Below are 18171 nucleotides of genomic sequence, written 5' to 3'. Positions count from 1 at the left end.
TGCCAGAGGACTGAAGTTCATGCAGGAGTTTTAAAAATTGACTATAACAATTTTATTTCTAGTAGATCAAATTGGTAAGAAAGCCAATAAAATAAAGTACAATTTATGCCATTTTAGTGTGGCCAAATATACCACACAAAAATAACTCTAGAGAGAACCTTGTTCAACTCCCTCTTCAGGGTAAAAAAAGACAATTAATTTGTCCATGAATTTTTGATGAATATTTAACCCCGAAGATCACTCAACTCCCTTTTTCAAATAAAAAAATTTTGGTATTAAATTTAATGGATTTGGGGGAATCCTCTATTGTTTGAGGTAATTCATATCATCATTTTCATTTCATTAGAGTAGATTCTGAAACTGAAAATTCCATTGCAATGGAATGAGCTGGCTTTCTTTCTTTTTAATATTTGATGCATTTTCTTTGTGGAATTCCTCATGAAATACAATCATTTATTATATTTAAAATACCATCATCTTCCTATTCGATCCCTCCCCGTTAGGTTTCTCTTTAATTGACTCTTAGAGGCAAATTCTAAAAATGTGTGCACCTATGCCACGTAATCTGAACGGCTAATTGTTCTCTCTGGAAGTACAGCCATTGATGACTATGTCATTTTCTTAAGGAAAAAACAATGTCCCGTGACAAACCTATCAGAAGCAAGCTCGCTGAAAATCAAGATTTTTAGGAAGATTTTTCTTTCACATGTTAGAATCTGGTTTTCAGGGTCTGCCTGTGGGTTTAGCATTGCGTCTTGTTCATAGTGCAATGACAAAACCAGGGGCAGGGGAATTCATAATGGAATGGGCTGCGCTTTCTCTTCCTTTTAAAGAAAACTTTCAAATGAGCAGAAGTCCAAAAGCCCTATATCTATCTTTAATCTGAGCTTTTGATATTAAAGGGAATTTAACTCTTATGGAATAGGATTAAATTAGACTTATAGGCACATTTAATGGGCCTCAGGGAGAAAAGACCAAACTTCTATGAATTCTTAGAAATGTCTAGGAGGAATAAGTTTTAGGTGACTTTGGACTTCAGTTCCTAGAGGAAATTTACCGGGATTTGCAAAATAACCCAATTTGTTCAATTATTTGTTGTTTTGATGTTGTTTTTTAATCAATACACGCTCTTAAGTGCCACACAATGATAGCTGATGAGATCAAATTAAAGACTGGTTGAATTGAAGCAACACAAAGGTAAATAATTACCTGGTGGTTTCACAGACTCTCAGATCCCTTTACAGACCAGCAAGCTTGAAACAATCTAGCTCTAAATTTACCAAAATCAAGAAGATAAGCAAGGTTGAAAAATAGGTCCAAATGTACTCAACCTCTGTGGAATCAGTTTTGACACTCACTGATTTTAAGGCTTGATATTAATAGTAACCTTAACTCTATTTTATGAACCCACTTGGAAGCCACTTAATTTTAATGTGGAAGCAAATTTGATCAAAATATATCAACGATAATGAGTTTCAACAGAAAATATGTGGTGGTTGAATACATAGCTTACAATCATTACATAGTTAATCTGAAAATAAATCTCCAAGCATCTATCACCACTTTAACAAGGAGGCCTCAACAGTTAAACAGCCCCTTCGATGAAATTGATTCAGCCTGCTAGAATCAGAGTATCAGGGATATAGCATTCCCATCCTTTCAACTCAGCTTGCTCTTACACTCCATAGCATCATCCTGGTCCAACAGTCAGCAGACCTTTCTCAGTGAAGGGCCAAATAGTAAATATTTTCTGTTTTGTGGGCCACATATGGTCTCTGCCTTATCCTCTCACCTCTGCATTGCAGCAGAAAAATAATCAGAGACATTATGTAAGCAAATAAGTATGACTATGTTCCAATAAAACATTATTTATAAATCCAGAATTTGAATTTTATAAAATATGCAACTGTCACAAAGTATTCTTCTTCTTTTGTTTTTTTTTTCCTACCATTTAAAAACATAAAAACTTTCTTAGCTCACAGGCTGTATACATGAGGAGCCAGGTCTGGCCTGGGGGCTGTAGTTTGCAGACCCCTGTTCTATGACCATGGGAAGGATAATATTTAGATTGAAAATATTAGAAAAACCCAGGTTTCGCAGAAAGGCTTTATTTCCTATGGGTCTTATAATACAGAGATATTCCCCTACCAAGTAGTGTGTATCTCTGCTCTGGGTCATTTTCTTGCTGCAGATAATCTCCCATAAAAAAGGTTCAATCTTATATTGTTTTTCATGAACAAAAGAAGGAGGATATGCTTGGGAGAACTCATTTAGGAGTTGGCCATATCTGGTGCCAGGGTAATCCCTGCACTCAAAGAATTTTTGGAAGAACTGATTTTTAAAGAAAAACCTTCCAACGAAGGATCTCTGTCTCTGAATGTTTCCTTATTTTTCCCTGGGTTGCTACTTTTTCCGTTTTAATTCAGTTCTTCATCAGGACTTCTAAGACTGAATACTATGTAGAATCAATCGTATTCAAAAGTCCCCAAGACCAGCTCTAGGTCTCTGCAGATCTACGTATCTAGATATCTAGGTATCTACAGAAAAACACTGTAGCGTTTTTCCTGGAGGAATTTGTGTGCAGACAGCAAGGAAGGAGGAGGAGAGGGGAGGGAGAGAACAGGGCTGCGTTGGCAGGGTGTCCCCTGAGTCGCTGCTGCATGAACACAGGCCCCCAGATGCATCCACGGCCAAGGGCAAAAGTGCAACTTCTCTCATCACTGTGACAACCGATGTCCTTGCTCTCCAGCTGATGGAAAATCCCTAGAGGAAAAAGGGAAAAGGGAAAAGGAAAGGGGGCTGGTGGACGGTTAAGAGATGTGAGTTGAGCGAGGGAGAGGCTGCCCCTACCTCCCCACTCCGGCTCTGCCCACTTTCTACTGGTCTAAGTAAACCACCCCCCCCGCCCCCGCCGAAAGCTCAATTTGCAGCAATGCGCTCGCTCATCTAGGGAAGCCTCCACTGCAGGGTGAAGACAGGGCAGACTTTGGCATCTGTCTCATTCACTCTTTGAAGCATTTGATCTCATCAATAAAGGAAAACAAACTGGGGTCCTCCATTTTTCCCCAAACACTCTTCCCCTGTTAGACAATCCTCTTCCCATATTTCGCAGAAAGAAAGCAGAGCGTGGTGCTTGATGAAAAGCAGTATTATCAGAGCCAGGTTTTTTTATTGTTTTTTTTAACTTAAACCACTGCAGTGACGCTTATCTGCCCATAATTCTTTCTGAAGCCAAGTCCTCTGGCTACTCAAGCCATTTCCCTTCCTAGCAAGTTAGGTTTGGGGCAAAGCAGTTGTAATTCTAGTACCTTTCAGTCAGAATCAAACCGTCACAAACCAATCACATGAGGCTACTCCCTACAGCCCAATAGTGGAGATGATTTTCCCATGATGTAATGAATCTTTTAGATCCTTTGGAAAGAAAACTCACCAGCAAGTCCATCTCTCTGTCTAGAGATCCCTTCTAACGAGAAGGCTGTTGAGATCATCTAACGTGGGTAAAAACAGTTCCTTTAGGGAGAAGGTTTTTAGACCAGAAGCATTAGTTATGGGGGTTGCCATTGTTACTCCCTTGCAAGGAAGAGAATAAACGTGTAATCACACTAGGTCATGTGTAAATTTATGCTGTTTTTACTGGCGCTTAACCCTTTTCCTTCCAGGAATTGTTAAGTTCCTTTGCAGTCATAGATCAGTCCTTGGGTACGTTCTCACCAAGGGTGACTGTTTGACGGTAAGGCCCCTCAGTGGACCAACAGAATAGAAGTCAGGTCATGTAACTGACTCCCTGGAAATTACGTAAGAGAAATAAATACCTTGGTATTTGCACAGAAAGGAAATTATGAAATTTGCTTCAAGCATGAACTCAGACACTCTTAAAATCAATCCTGTGAGAAAACTTTTTCTTGGTCTGAGGGGGTCTGCAAAGGAGTTAGGGGTGAAATCTTTTGTAGGAAAGACCTCCAGTTCCTATGTGGCTTGAAACGGGCTGCAGGTCAGGCTGCCTTCAGATGGAGACTTGGAAGAGGGTTCAGGAGACGAGAGAAAGAACAGAGCATCTGTCAAGGCCTAGGGTTCTTTCTTGTTTTCTTGTCTTTTCTTTCTTTTTCGGTTTGATGTCCCGGCCTGTAAGTCAATTCGCAAAGAATGCTTTCCCTAACGGAGGAATAATTTTAAAAATGAATTGTTTGCGGACTGGACTGTCTCACCTGCAGGATATGGGTTGGTGTTTTAGATTCTCAAGTGTGCATGGTACTTTCTCCAGCATGTTGCTTTGTAGGTTATGCTTTTCAAGGCGTCCTGTGGAGCTGGAATCCCACCGATCCTGAGCTGTATTTCTAGAGATGAACCAAATACTCAATTATGATCATCATACACTGTTGAGCACTCTGCCTTGATTACCGGCTAGACTGGGGTCCTAGCCCCTGCCTTTTTGGTGGGATTTGAAATAATGTACAGACCGTGGAGAAAAGAAATGACTGAAGATGAGCAATGCATGAGGAAGGAACATAGCAAGGGGTAAACTAATTTCTGTGCTTAATTCACTTAGGGAAGAGCGCTGCTGCATTTTGAGCCCAGTATTAAAGAGCCTTGCATAAATTCCCATGACACTGCTTGGGTCTTGAAACGATGGGTATGGCGTCGGTGACTAACTCTCTCGTGCTAAATGATGCTTTGACCAGGCAGACGTTCAGATAACTTCTGCAAGAAAATACAAATAACCTTCTTCATTATTGTCTGCTCTCCTAAGGAAACTCCTTATGATACATATACTTAGCTAGTGTCGTACGGAAATATTGAAGCTGTTTAGCCTCAGAGCTTTATAGCTATTCTACTGTCGAAAAACATTGAGAGAGTTGCTGCTATCTACTTTGAAGTTTTGGTATTTTAACACATAAGAAATATGGGTGCAACGGGTGAGTAGATGATTTTTTTAAAATTGTAAATTGTAAGATACACCTGAACTCTGAACACCATAAAATCAGAATCATGACAGCAATTTGCTGAGAAATGTAGTCTCAATGCTGACTACAGCTCTTCTGTCAGACTGAAGCAACTACAAGTCAAAATTCAGCTGTCTTCAAGCTCTTAGGAGGTTTTTAGGCGTGTCATCATTATGTCAACAGATATAACTGTGTGTGTGTGTGTGTGTGTGTGTGTCTGAATGTTTAGATAAACTCTGAATTTGCTTTCTGCCAATTAATTTATTAACTACGTTCCTTCCTTTACTTAAACCTGTACTGAGGAGGCACCACATTTTTATATAAAAATAATAGACATTAAGAGCAATAGCTTTGGGATTTGTCCTTTGCCCAAGTGGGAAATATATCGTTATTTTTCAAGGATTTTTTTTTGGAAGCACTATAGCTTGTGTTAACACATATGAGAGGTTCAATCTCCTAACTGATTTTTTTTTCCCCAAGTTGACTTAACAGGTACAGTGTGAGTCTACACATATTTCAGTTTACACGCAGGGAAATGACAATCAGGTTACAAAAAAGCATTACTTGTAATGTCAGTTCCTGCCTGGATAACTTGGTGACTCAGTTATGCAAACCCTGTAAAGGAATAGATTCTGGTATAAATACAAGTTTTGAAATGAGATCTTCTTTAGTGATAAGAAGATCTGAAGCTGAAACACTAGGAACAGAATTTAAGTCTGTGTTGTAAATTCAGAGTTTCTCTATTGCTAACCATGGAAACAATTTTCTAAAATGCCTGTTAGTGATAGTTATAAAATAGTGATAATTCATTTGAATTTCTGTAACATTTGAAATAGCTGGATGTAGCTCAAATCCACACGCAGGAGAAGAAATATCTGGATTTGGTCCTAATCAGTACATTAAAATATTAAGCACCTATAAGGTGAGTAGTGACATAACTTGGGTTTTCTTTTCATAGTCATATAATGCTATTAATGTTATTTGTTCTGTTATCATTTGTCATTCGTGTTATTGTCAACAGTAGGATACAAGCATTTTATTTTTGCATAGTTACGATACATGTTTTATTTATTTGCAACTATACACGAGGGGTTTGAATACTAAAACATACCTTTATCAAAAGCCTGGAATTAGATATGATTTGAGGTTCTATGCCTGCAGTACAGAAACTGGTCAATGAAGGAGGAAAATTTTCAATCACATCCTCAGACACTGATCAAATTTATTTTTAACATGGAAGAAATCCTCCCACAGCGTGAAAAGTGAGCCAAACATTGGGAATTAGGCTCTGTATGAGGAGTAAAAGGCCCAACGTTATATACTGTAATCAGGGTAAGAATAATTTGGGGGAATTACTAAGTGTCTGTGAAAAATATAAGTCCTATTCTATGATTTCTAGATTTGTCTGAGCAGAGAGGCTATGAAATGTTATATTCTGCAGAAAGTAGAGGAGGAAACTCTGGATGTGAAATCAGCAGGCTTTGAAACCACATCTGCAGCTTCCATTCAGACGAGGAGCTCTCCTGGAACGTAATTTCTATATCTCTGTTTCTTAATAAATTAAAATTGGGACTTGGGAAATCATATAAAAAACAAAACAAAACAGAACAAAAGATCACATGGTAGGGCTGCAGCCAGAGGCAATGGCGGAAGAAATGACAGTCAGTTGAATGTTGCAACGGTCCTGCTTACATCTCTTATCTTCCTACTCACTCATCTGTGGATCCCTCTCTGTCGAAAGTGTCGGCTTCTCATGCTTAAGGGTCTAAAATCTGGCCCAAATTTACTGTTCAATCCTAATATCCCTTTACTTGTGAATTTATACAAATGCTGACCATCAACTGGAAAATTCACTTTACTTTCCTCCCTTATCTAACACCAGTTTATACGTCCAGCTGTAGCTATAATGTGCTCCTGAATGCCTCAGTTACTTACCTCTTCATTTATGATTTTAGCACATAATCAGGCACTGCCATAGACGGCTATGTTATTTAAAGATTTACTGTGTAAAAATATCTCTTTAAAATATCTCGGGACTTCCCTGGTGGCGCAGTGGTTAAGAATCCGCCTACCAGTGCAGGGGACACGGGTTCGAGCCCTGGTCCGGGAAGATCCCACATGCCACGGAGCAACTAAGCCCGTGCGCTGCAACTACTGAGCCTGCGCTCTAGAGCCTGCGAGCCACAACTACTGAGCCCGCATGCTGCAACTACTGAGCCTGCGTGCCTAGAGCCCGTGCTCCACGACAAGAGAAGCCACCGCAATGAGAAGCCCGCGCACCGCAAGAAAGTGTAGCCCCCGCTCGCCGCAACTAGAGAGAGCCCGCGCACAGCAATGAAGACCCAACGCAGCCAAAAATAGATAAATGAATAAATAAATAAAATATTTTATTCTTCCAACTAAGTTATTGACTCATCTTGTCATTTTCATCACCCTTAGTAGCGGTAGCCGCGGTAGTAGTGTAAACAACTACTTGGTCTAAGTGACTGCTATGGGTCAGGGATTTCATGTACATTATTTCTAATCTCTGTAACAGTCTTTCACAACTAGCTAGATCAATGTTACAAATCGTATCAGGCTGACCGGAAGCCCAAATTCTCCCCACTGTGCAGTGCTATCACCATTGTCAAGGTCATAATTTAGAACATCCTTGAAAATCAATGCACTGGATATAATTTGAAAGAACTGCAATTTTTAAAAAAAGTTGTAAGAGATCATACCCATATACACTAATATGTATAAAATACATAACTAATAAGAACCTGTTGTATAAAAAATAAATTAAGAAAAACACACACACACACACACACACACAAAGAAACAAACTGTCAGTTGAAAGGAAAGCTTCACTAGTGTCAGCTTAGTCCGAGTGAACAGAAGGCAAGAACCCAAAGTTGAGGTGAGGGTTCTTTTGCTCCTCGAGAGATTTGTCTTGGCAAAGGGGAGCTCCAGGCAGAGCTCTGGCCCTTGAGGCTTCTGAGGAGGAGTTGCTACCATCATGACAAGCATGGATTTCTGTACATGAGCCCCTTTGGCAAACTGGTGACACCTACAGACCTCTTCTCAGAGTAGTATTTTTAAATGCATCAAATGAAATATGTCAGATTGCAAGGGAGGCCGATTATATTAAAATAAAGCTTTTAGAATATTTTTTAAACCTGCAATATGGTAATATACATGCCTCTTTTAGTAATACATTAAATAACAAGATCTAGCAGCAGGTCTTATAAGTACCATAATTTTGAAGTAGTTTTGAACTTGAAAGATATTTTGAAATGTCTACGACGACTCCAGCATGATGTGAAAAATCCATGATTTGTATTGGTGACAAAGTCAAGGTCATGCTAATATTACTGTGATTTGTTGCTTACATTACAATTGGAAAACATGCCAAATTTCAGTTAGAGATGAGTGAAAATAAAGATGTAATTTATTCCCATGCAAGTTCACAAACCCTAGATTAGGTTTTCAATCAATTCTGATAGTACCTGGAAAAAAAAAAAAAAAGAGATCATACCCTTTGACCCGGTAATTCCAAATTTGGAAACCTACTCTAAGAAAACAGTAAGAGATGAAGATAAACATTAATCTACAAGGACAGTTAATGCATCCTTGTGAGCATAGAGAAAAGAATATAAATGCATAAGAATAGGTGATGATTAATTACAGTATGGTTCATACATATTATGGAAATAAAATATATGCAAACATTAAAATATATGCCTACAAATGGTTTTTGATTACATGACAAATGCTTAAATATAAAAAGTTTGGTACTCATTTTTCAAAAAGTATGACACAATTGATTTAAAATTATGAAAAATAACGATATAAAAATAGAAACAGAACTATAGGACAAAGGGAAAGAGATAACCAAAGTATAATGGTGGGAATATGAATTTATTTTATTTTCTGTATGTTCCTACATTCTTCTATATTTGTAATGTTTATCTTGTACGTGTCTCACAACGGGCATATATTGTTTGACAATTAAAAAAAAGACTTAAATACACTTTACACTTAGAAACCCACACACGTAAACTGTTAAAGCCCATACCCCCAAACTTAGATATTCAGGTATGTATGTAAACTTTCTTTCAAAACTGTCATTACACTATTGTTGACATTACTCAAAATATGCTTTGCATTTTCTTTGTAGCTTGTGGCACCTTCCTTAAATGTCTACAACAGTGAGGAGCATTGATCGTGCGAAGTTGTTTGTTTTGTCGTTGTTATTGTTAGTTGTGGAAAAAGCCAAGTTGCATGCATCTTATGGCAGGGCTATCAGGTCAAAGGGACCACCATCTGTGTTAAAAGGGAATGAACCGAAGCTGTAGAATATTACCTCTAAGAGTGCTAACCTGCCACAGATGACACAAATGAAATGATCATCACAATCATTGTGTTAAGAATGACAGTAATGTGAGGGTCTGGCCCTAAGATGAATACGGCATTTTCAGAGTGTAATTGTCTCACCCACATGAGATAAATAAAGGCCTCCAGAGCATAACAGAGAGAATTTACTAAATAATAACTCAGCTGCTCTGGAAGTGTGAGCTTCTTAAAGAACCATCCCACTTACTGTTGTTGGTTTTAACGTATTTGATGGAAAACAAAGATATATTTAATGGACAGAGTAAGCATTCAAATGATTTCTCACAAATGAGTGTGTGATTTTCTTGTACAGAAATGTATAAACATATGCATATCTGCAAACACACAGGTATCTTACTTTTCCAGAGCTCTTTCTCAATTATTCCTAACACAGCAAATACAAGGTCTGAAGCATTTAAGTGCTCTGAGAAGCTAAAATAGATGTCATACGTCCATATCCTGCAGCTTTTTTATCCAAAAAGGAAACTGACCAAAACAAGGTAACTCCAAATTTAGCATATGCTCATACTATTTCAAAAATATGCATCCACTTTAAGCCCTTTAGATCATATTTACTTTTACTTTGCATATATTTTTAAACAACCTTGGTTACATAATTTCTCAGCCCAGTGCATATTAGAATCAACAAATTAGACAGAACACAGTGACAGCCTGGTAAATTCAAGGCACGCTGGCAGAAGCAAAAATGAGAAGTGAAGGCTCACTGATGGAGAAGAAGGAAAAACAAGCAGAAAGGCTTAAATAAGCTAGTCTGGGGTCATTTAATGCAGAAGACACTGTTCTTATGGTATCCTGATAGGCCCACGCGATTGCAGGTAAAAATGAAATAGCTTATGTTTATTATAATGAGTTATTACTGAGTCATTATTCAAAAGTCATCTTATACTCAAAAATATTGTCACTTTCATTCTTTTCATCATTTAACTGCCATTTACTGAGCCTGATTTATTTACTTGGCCACGTGCAGGGCAATAAGGATATAAGGATTAAAAAAAAAAAAAAAAGACCTGGCAGCAGACTTTGAAAAGCTCCCCATTGGTAGGTGGAGACAAATACAGGGAAAAATATATCTGTAACAGCATGAGAGGAACAAAATATGCTATACTAGAACTATGTACAGAGTGCTACAGGGGCAACCAGTTAGAGTCTGAGGATACATACATTACATAAGGGAAGATAATTCCCAATCAAACAAATTTCAATTTAGAAAAGCCATTATGTCAGGGGTCCCCAGCCCCTGGCCACAGACTGGTACTGGTCCGTGGCCTGTTAGAAACTGGACTGCACAGCAGCAGGTGAGCGGTGGGTGAGTGAGCGAAGCTTCGTCTGTATTTACAGCCGCTCCCCATTGCTCGCACTACCGCCTGCACATCCGCCCCTCCCCTCCACAGTCTGTGGAAAAATTGTCTTCCACAAAACTGGTCCCTGGTGCCGAAAAGGCTGGGGACCACTGCATTATGTGATATGCTGCGTTCCCAGGTCTGCCAGATCAGTTAGGCATCATCGCTGTGTGTGACAAATGGCAAATAAGTCTTGCGGACTAAATCCCACTGCTTTAGAGGAAACTGTGCAGGCAGTGGCATGCAGGAAGGACATGCCATTCTTAGAAGCAGCTTATAATTTATAAACACAATTACACGCATATAGTCAGAGCCGGGGGCATACCATTATGGACAAAATCTGAGTGAGGGGCAACCATGTCTTCTGGTATGCTCTCAGCATCCTTAACACAACTATGCAAGCTATTATGTCACACGTGTTGTCTTCCATTCTAAAGACTTCCCCATAAATTCTAATCCATTTCATTCTACACTCCTCAGACATTCTCCAGATTTTCCTTTTTTCACAAATCCACTGTAGCACTTAATCAGAGGCTGCCTTATCTTGTCATTTAGTCATTTCACTTGTGCATTGTCTGTCTTCTCAGTTAGAGATTGTGAATTCTTAAAGAGAAGGAACTGTTCCTCCTAGGGCTCTTCTGTCTCCTATCTCACCTGGCGCACAGCTAAAGTACAAAGTAGCTACTCAGCAAGTAGCTACTACCCTTTATTGAATTTATTATGGAGATGAAATCTTACCAGTGCAGTAAGTGAGATTGCCAAAGCCGTTTCCCAACAGATCACATTCAGTGGCTTAAAATACCCTAGTGGATGGCTTGTCCTCATAGCAGCAGACTGCAAACGCATCCTGTCTACATTTCAGGTCAACATAACACTTATTTATTTATGATTATTAATTATTACTGCAAAGACTAGTAAGTGGTTCTTACTACCTAGTAGATGCAAATAACAGGAGTTTTTCATCTTTATCATTATGAAATTGGGCTGCATAGATGGTTAACAGACACCTGAAAATACATCTAATTGCTGGTGATCTTTACATAAATGCAAAGGAGAGATTTATGTTCCTCGTGAAACAATCTCCTCCTGCGTCACACGACCATTCATAATCTGACTGCAGATCTAGACTGTGACTAATATTTGGCTTTAATATTATAGGTGGTTACCATGGAGGGAATCAGTAAGAGCATAATTGTCACTTCCTTGGAAAAATTTAATCCACAGATGGACCCCAACACTCAGCTGCACTGGTGTCCAAAACTAACGGGGACTTTTTTGCTAAATAAGGACTGATTCAGCCAAAAAGATATACTCTGACTAGAGGAATCTGTATCACGCATCGCTCCAAAAAAATATATTTACCCAAGCACTGAATGTTTTGGAACACTAGAATTTTCCTACTAGGGACGTAGTGAAAAGTCTCTCTCATTAATTAAAATGCACATTTATATTTTTTCTTTATAAGATGAAGCAATAGAGTTAATCAATGCTATCCTGAATTTACAAAGTTTCAGTTACTAACAAAATTTAATCCTTCATGTTTCCTTATTTAGCTAAATAATTAAGGTGAAAATTCTATTCAGACTGGGAAGCTGCTTATTAAAATAATCAACTTTTCTCTAATATTCTACTGCAACAAATAAGCCTCGCCGCATAGCATTACATGGGAGGTGAAAGTGACACTGATGAGAAAGACGCCCCTTTGCCCAGATAAATACATATATTTATTTGCCCCCCTCCCATCAGCAAATTTATACAAACAACCATAACCTTGTAACTTTGCATTCATTTCTTTAAAGATTTTTCCTATCATATGAAACTTTCCTGGCCTGGGGTGTATTCAGTCTACTTAGAGTGGCATATTAAAGCAGAACAATTTCAATCCTAATTGCAGAGAAATGGCATCCCTTTCTGGGTGACTGGTTTTGAACTACAGCTCATTACCTGGAAATAAGAGTGTTGCCTCTCTGAATTCCTGTGGTTTGGAAAATTCTTAGCCATCTACAGATACATAGATTGAATCATAGTAGAGAAGAGAACATCTATAGATGATGAATTTCTCCCTCTTTCCATTTAGGTTTAATATGCTTTGAAGGATTAATTGGACCTCTCCCGCCTGTTCCTTAGAAGAAATCCATGAGGAAACCCATTTCAGAGGAAGCTTATTGCAGTGCAGTGAGCTGTACCTCATCCTCTGTCCTCTGGTTATGCAGAGTTAGCCCCTCTGTCTCCAGGCTCTTTTAGCTTTAGGCTACAGCCTGGCTTTCTATACATCCTTCTCTTTTGCAGAGTTGATCCAAACGGTCTATAAATAACACTTGGCTTAACACAGGTTAAATTAGACCTCCCTCGTGTGAAGCATTATTCCCACGGAGAGGACTTTAAAAGGCAAGACAGTTGGTACCAGGGCTCGGACTACTGTACCCTCAGCAAATGGAATGAAACAGCAATGCGCTTGGCTATCAGAGAGACACCTTGCGCGCAACCTGTTCCAGACCCTTTGAATCTCAGCGTCTTCCTCGGTGCTAGGAAAAGTGGCCCACTTGCTAAGGCAGGATTAAGAGCGATCTGCAAAACCCAAGCGTATTTCACCAGCACCTCCTAGGGGCCGCGTGCGGGTATGAGGCTCGGAGGTGGGTCCAGGCGCAGACCCTTTCCTTGAAGTGTCAGTTTCACTCTCCCATACGCACAAATCCAGCCGGGCTGTGCCGCCCAGAATACGAGCTAGTTTGTTGAAGTAGTTTGGCGTCTCTAGGAGGCCTTTCAGAGGTTTAAATAAACTGCGCGGAAGACACATTTGATCGCTTGAGGAAATGCACATTCAACACACACACACACACACACACACACGGATTTCAAACTTGGGGACTCCTAAATATCCTTTAAGAGCAAAGCTGCGTTATGACACCAAAGTACACACACACACACACACACACACACGGTTTAATCTGTAACGTTCCAGGGTCCACACCCGGTTCGCGCTGAAGCTGACGGAGCTTCTGAAAGGGTCTCTGGAAAGGGTCTACATGCTCTTGCCTGGCTGCTGGGAAGGAGGGCGGGGAGGCGCTGATGCGCGGCAGCGCTGAGTGTCTGTAGGAGTCGCCGTTCCAGAGAGTTCATTACTCTTTAATTGCTCTGATTTTAGATCAGCAGAGCGTGCCGGGCGCTGGTGCAGACAGAGATTGAGGGCGGGCCCTGCGAGAGCGAGCGAGCGGTTCACCCTTCCGAGCAGTCTAGGCGCTTTGTAAGTAATTGACCCAGAGCCGGGAGGAGGGATAGCTTCTTCTCCCAGGCAGCTGCAACCCTCGCGCGCGTCTGAATCCCGCTGGGTTCTGCGAGCCGGTCGCGGTCCCTTTCCCCGTTTAATTCGCGGCTCTTCAGCGCACCGCTGGTCCTGGGGGGGTGGGGGGTGGGGGGCGGGCGGATTCAGAGGGTGGGAGGGGGGTGAAGGGAGAAGAAGACGCGCCCCGGCTGAAAGGCTGAAATGCAAGCCTCCCCGGCTGCCACCGCTTCTCCCGGACCCTGGCACCTCGCGAGCCTCTGGGGGCGCACGCCCCGCCCCGCAGCCACAGACGACAGAAGAGGGGAAGTGTAGGGCTGGCGAAGGGGTTGGAAGCTTTGCCCAAGGGCCAGGCTGCCACGAGGCAGCCGCAAGAGCCCGGCCGCGGAGCTTCCCACCTGCTGCCGGCCGGGCCGGGGCGCAGCTTCCCCCTCCCTTGCGCAGCCGGACCGGCGGCTGGGGCGCGGTGGAGGGGGGCGGGGCCGGACGGGAAGGAAGCGGCGGCAGGTTCTCCCCGGCGGCAGCCCCGCGGCCGCGGGCGCAGCATCCTCCCTCCCCGCGCGGTCCCCGGGGCCAGGCGCGCTGCGATTGGCCGGCGCGGCCGGGGGCGGGGCCAGGCGGGCCGGTGGCTCGCGACGCCTCAAAAGAGCCCAGGAAAGCTCAGAGCGCCCTGGAGCCCCGGCCAGCGCGCAGCCCGCCCGGCGCCGGCAAGCTGGGTCTTGGGAATGCTGCTTCGCCCTGGCTCGCTCGCTTGTACAAACTCCTGGATCTTACATGCCTCTGTAACCCCCCACTTCCACGCCATGTCCCCATGCTCCTGCGCCGGCAACAGGTAAGGGCTGCTGTGTGTTTTCTTCCCTCCTTTCCTCTCGTTGCCTGTGCGTCCCGGGGAGTGGACTCGGGCTGCCGTCCCCGACCCTCCCCTGCCCCGCCGCCCCAGAGGTGCCCAGCTGTCACTCTGCCTTAGCGCTCACCCACGCTCCGGAGTCCCAGACCATGCCTATAGAGCTTGTGCGCGCACCAGAACACCCCCAGAGCTAAAAATACTGAGACATGCTTGGAACAGTTGAGCAATAGAAACAGATTTCTCTGCAGCATCTGTTTGTGCTCATAACTTCCAATGCACCAGCTGTAGCGAGATACTGAGTTTGGAGACAAGGGCGAGGGAGCCTCTGTTCGCTCTCGCTCTAAGCGGAAAAAAAGGGGGGAGCGGGTGCGTCTAGAGTACTGGTCTCAGACTTTGGCAAACCTGGGGACGCAGCGCTAGATCTGGATCCTTGGTGTCTTCCCCCTCACCCCCGCCCCTTTGTCATTGCTTCAAGTGTAGCTTCGAGTACCAAACCCAGCGAGCGTCTCAAAGTTGCTTTGCTGGGGAAGAGAGCGGGAGCTCGCGTTGGATTTCAGCCGGAAGACAGCAAAACTTTCACATCCTATGTCACTCTCCCCTGAGCAACTTGTTATTCTTTGTAATAATAATATTAACACCGAAATTGGAAGACAGTGTGGTTTCAGGGAAGCATAGTGGTCAAACGACTTGATTCTGCAAAAGATTGCATCATAACATAGAGTCATCATGACAGTTGGAAAAAAAATCGAGATAGGAAACGGGTAGTTTATCGTCTGTGTCTGGGTAATCCTATCAGTAGGATGGTAACTGGAATACCTGTGAAACCTGGGGATTTTCATAAACTCAGAATTTACCTTTTAGGAAACAAGGCATTATTTGGAAACGTGTTTTGGGTATGCGAGGAGTGCATATTGCTTTGTACCACTTGTTTTCTTTTCGCGTTAATAATCGGTAGGCTGTCAGATTTCCTCTCACTAACCGCTGTTGTGTGTCTGCTGTATGTTACCTGTACACTTGCTAGCTTTTTCCTGCTCGCTTCCAACCCTGCGCCAAGTGTTTTATTTATATTTGCCATTATCCGGAAAAATCCCCAGGCTCAGGAGTAAGAGATGTTACTTTAAGGATGGTGGGAGGGGTGAGAGTTGGGGTCAAGGTCATGTCACTTTACTTTCAGCCCCTCCCCCTCCCCATTTGCTGGCACTTCCTTTTGTATTATTGCTCTCCATAGGGATATTTGTTCCGAGCTCTTGTGAATGTGGCGTTAAAACACACACACACACACACACACACACACACACTCGCTATTTCTACTTCCTTCAGACTTTCTGGTTGTAGAATCCCTGGTTAGCTGTAGAGTCCTTGTATGACTTTTGAGTAGCATGGGAGTCTGACCATGTCTTTACCTGAGCAGCCGGACTGTTTCAAGCTTTTTTCTTTTTAGTGTATATTTTTTGTTGGCCAAAGAGGTATATTTTTCAGCATGTGCACATGTTGAGTGAGGCTACCTGCATTGTTGGGTGTAAAAGTTATAGGGCTCACGTAGACGAGTGGGTATCCCGCCTCCCTTACCGCCCCTCCCCCTCCCTTCTGTTTACTGAGCCTCTGAGAGGTTGCTTTGCTAGCCTAGAGCTCTAATAGCAACAGTGTGCCCAGAGCACACTCAAGCCGGTCTATATGGCGTCAGCAGGGGAATAGCTTCTCTAGACACTCAGCCGACCTCTCTTTCATCCCAGGGCACTTTCTTTTACCATCCTTATTTCCTATCCTTCCTTAGAAACTTTCTTATTTGCTCCACGCCACGACCCTATGAGGGGACCCACTTATTCTCATTTATTCTTCATGGTTACATGTTTCTCTTCTTTTATACTCCGTATTGGGAATATTTCCTTTATGTTAAAAATGATTTGGATGCATTCATTTACACCGTGTTGTCTCCTCGACCGTGTATGTGGATCCACAGCTCTCTCTCCTTTAACATCTACCTTGAGAGTGAAGCCCTGAACTATTTTTTTCCGTTGCTTATGCTTCATTTTGGCTCGGCCTATAAATAGTCATAACATGAAGAGCACCACATGTAGCCTCTCAGTTTCCCAGGAATACTTTCTACCTCATTGGTTATAGCCTGGGTAAAAATGATGATCTGTGTCTGTTACATTTACATCAGGCCCCTAAATACTTTAGCTGAAAACGGGGGAATTTACACATTGTTCATCAACCCGAGTATCAATTCTCCCGAGTTGTGCCCATCGAGGGCTCCAATCACGTGATATTTTCATCTATTCTTAATTAAGAACGTATCAAGAATAGAGCCCTAAAATGAAGTTACACGAAAGCCCTATTCCTAATTAAAGTACTTTCCCAGATGCTCATGAATCGGTGATTTTCAGTGTGAGAAGCGCAGGCGAGGAAGTTTTCTGGTTGCTTGAGGCCGCTCAGGCATGCGGGCAGGTTAATAGGAAAGACGTTCTTCAGAGCGGAATATTAAGACAATTACCCTCTCACACGTTGGCAGGTGTGAGAGGGTAATCGTCAGCTCCACCAGAGTCTGAATGCACATCATGTGTGTGCGCACATATACACACGTAAATCTGTTTTGGAGCATACCTGCTGGAAGTGACAAAAGTTTCCATTTTGCCAAAAAAAATCCTTTTTTCCCCCCTCTCCAGGCAGAAATGGTAGAATTTCTAAATGATGCTCCACATATGGAACAAATTCTGTCATTAGCAATGGAAATAAGACAATAATAGTTGCTCGATACAGGCTCTTTTCAAGATTCTAAATGTGGAAAGCTATTCGTAGGAAGCTGGTAGTGTGTGTTTTGTGGAATTCAAGCTAATGTCCTGGGGTCAAGATTTTTGGAAAGTCGTAATTCAGTCTTTAGATTTCATATGGTTGTTATGCTTTAATCTGGAAAGAGTGCAGAAATAAGTCAGAAGAAATTTGAGACTGTCTACTCATGGGCCCTAATGGTAACTCAGATGGAAGGATTGTTTTGAATCATGAAAAGGGAATTTCTTGGTGTCAGCTTATAAGATTCTGAAGTCACACAGAGCTCAGGGATACAAGCACTATTTAAATGAGGCCTCCCTCGCCCCCCCTTCTTGGAAAATGCACCTGCATTCAGTGTCATGTTGTGATCTCTGTTTTTGTGTAGAAATGCTTGGCAACTTCATACGGGCCGAGTGAGCTGAAATCACTGTTTAAAAAAATTCTTTCCGTGTCCAGGATCTAGAACCCTGAGGAATAGGAGTCTTGTTTCTTTTGTCCAAGTACAAACTTCATGGGGAAGCAGACAAAACATTGAAGCAGGTGGAAGGCTGGGAAGGCACAGCAACTTCTTTTTATAAAGTAATTCAAAGGCACTTTCAA

General features: G+C 42.2%; 1 protein-coding gene and 1 pseudogene across 2 annotated transcripts in view; one reads left to right on the top strand and one right to left on the bottom strand.

Moving 5' to 3' along the window:
• Positions 1–5945: 5945 nt before the first annotated feature.
• On the bottom strand, positions 5946–17432 carry LOC149746804 (uncharacterized; annotated as a pseudogene).
• The window catches only part of KCNJ2 (potassium inwardly rectifying channel subfamily J member 2), a 404418-nt gene continuing 400062 nt past the window's right edge, over positions 13816–18171 (top strand). Inside the window, exon 1 of one of the 2 annotated variants that reach the window (XM_089901706.1) lies at positions 13816–13919. The gene's annotated coding sequence lies outside the window, so the exon portion shown is untranslated. Of the gene's footprint in view, positions 13920–14591; positions 14788–18171 lie in introns of those variants that run through there. The other variant, XR_016389076.1, reaches the window with a different exon arrangement.

This window comes from Delphinapterus leucas, chromosome 19 (assembly GCF_059928025.1).
Source record: "Delphinapterus leucas isolate spDelLeu-1000000601 "Yukka" chromosome 19, BTC_Dleu_Yukka2, whole genome shotgun sequence".
NCBI lineage: Eukaryota > Metazoa > Chordata > Mammalia > Artiodactyla > Monodontidae > Delphinapterus > Delphinapterus leucas.
Note: the sequence above shows the minus strand (reverse complement) of the source record. Positions and strands in the feature narration are given on the sequence as shown.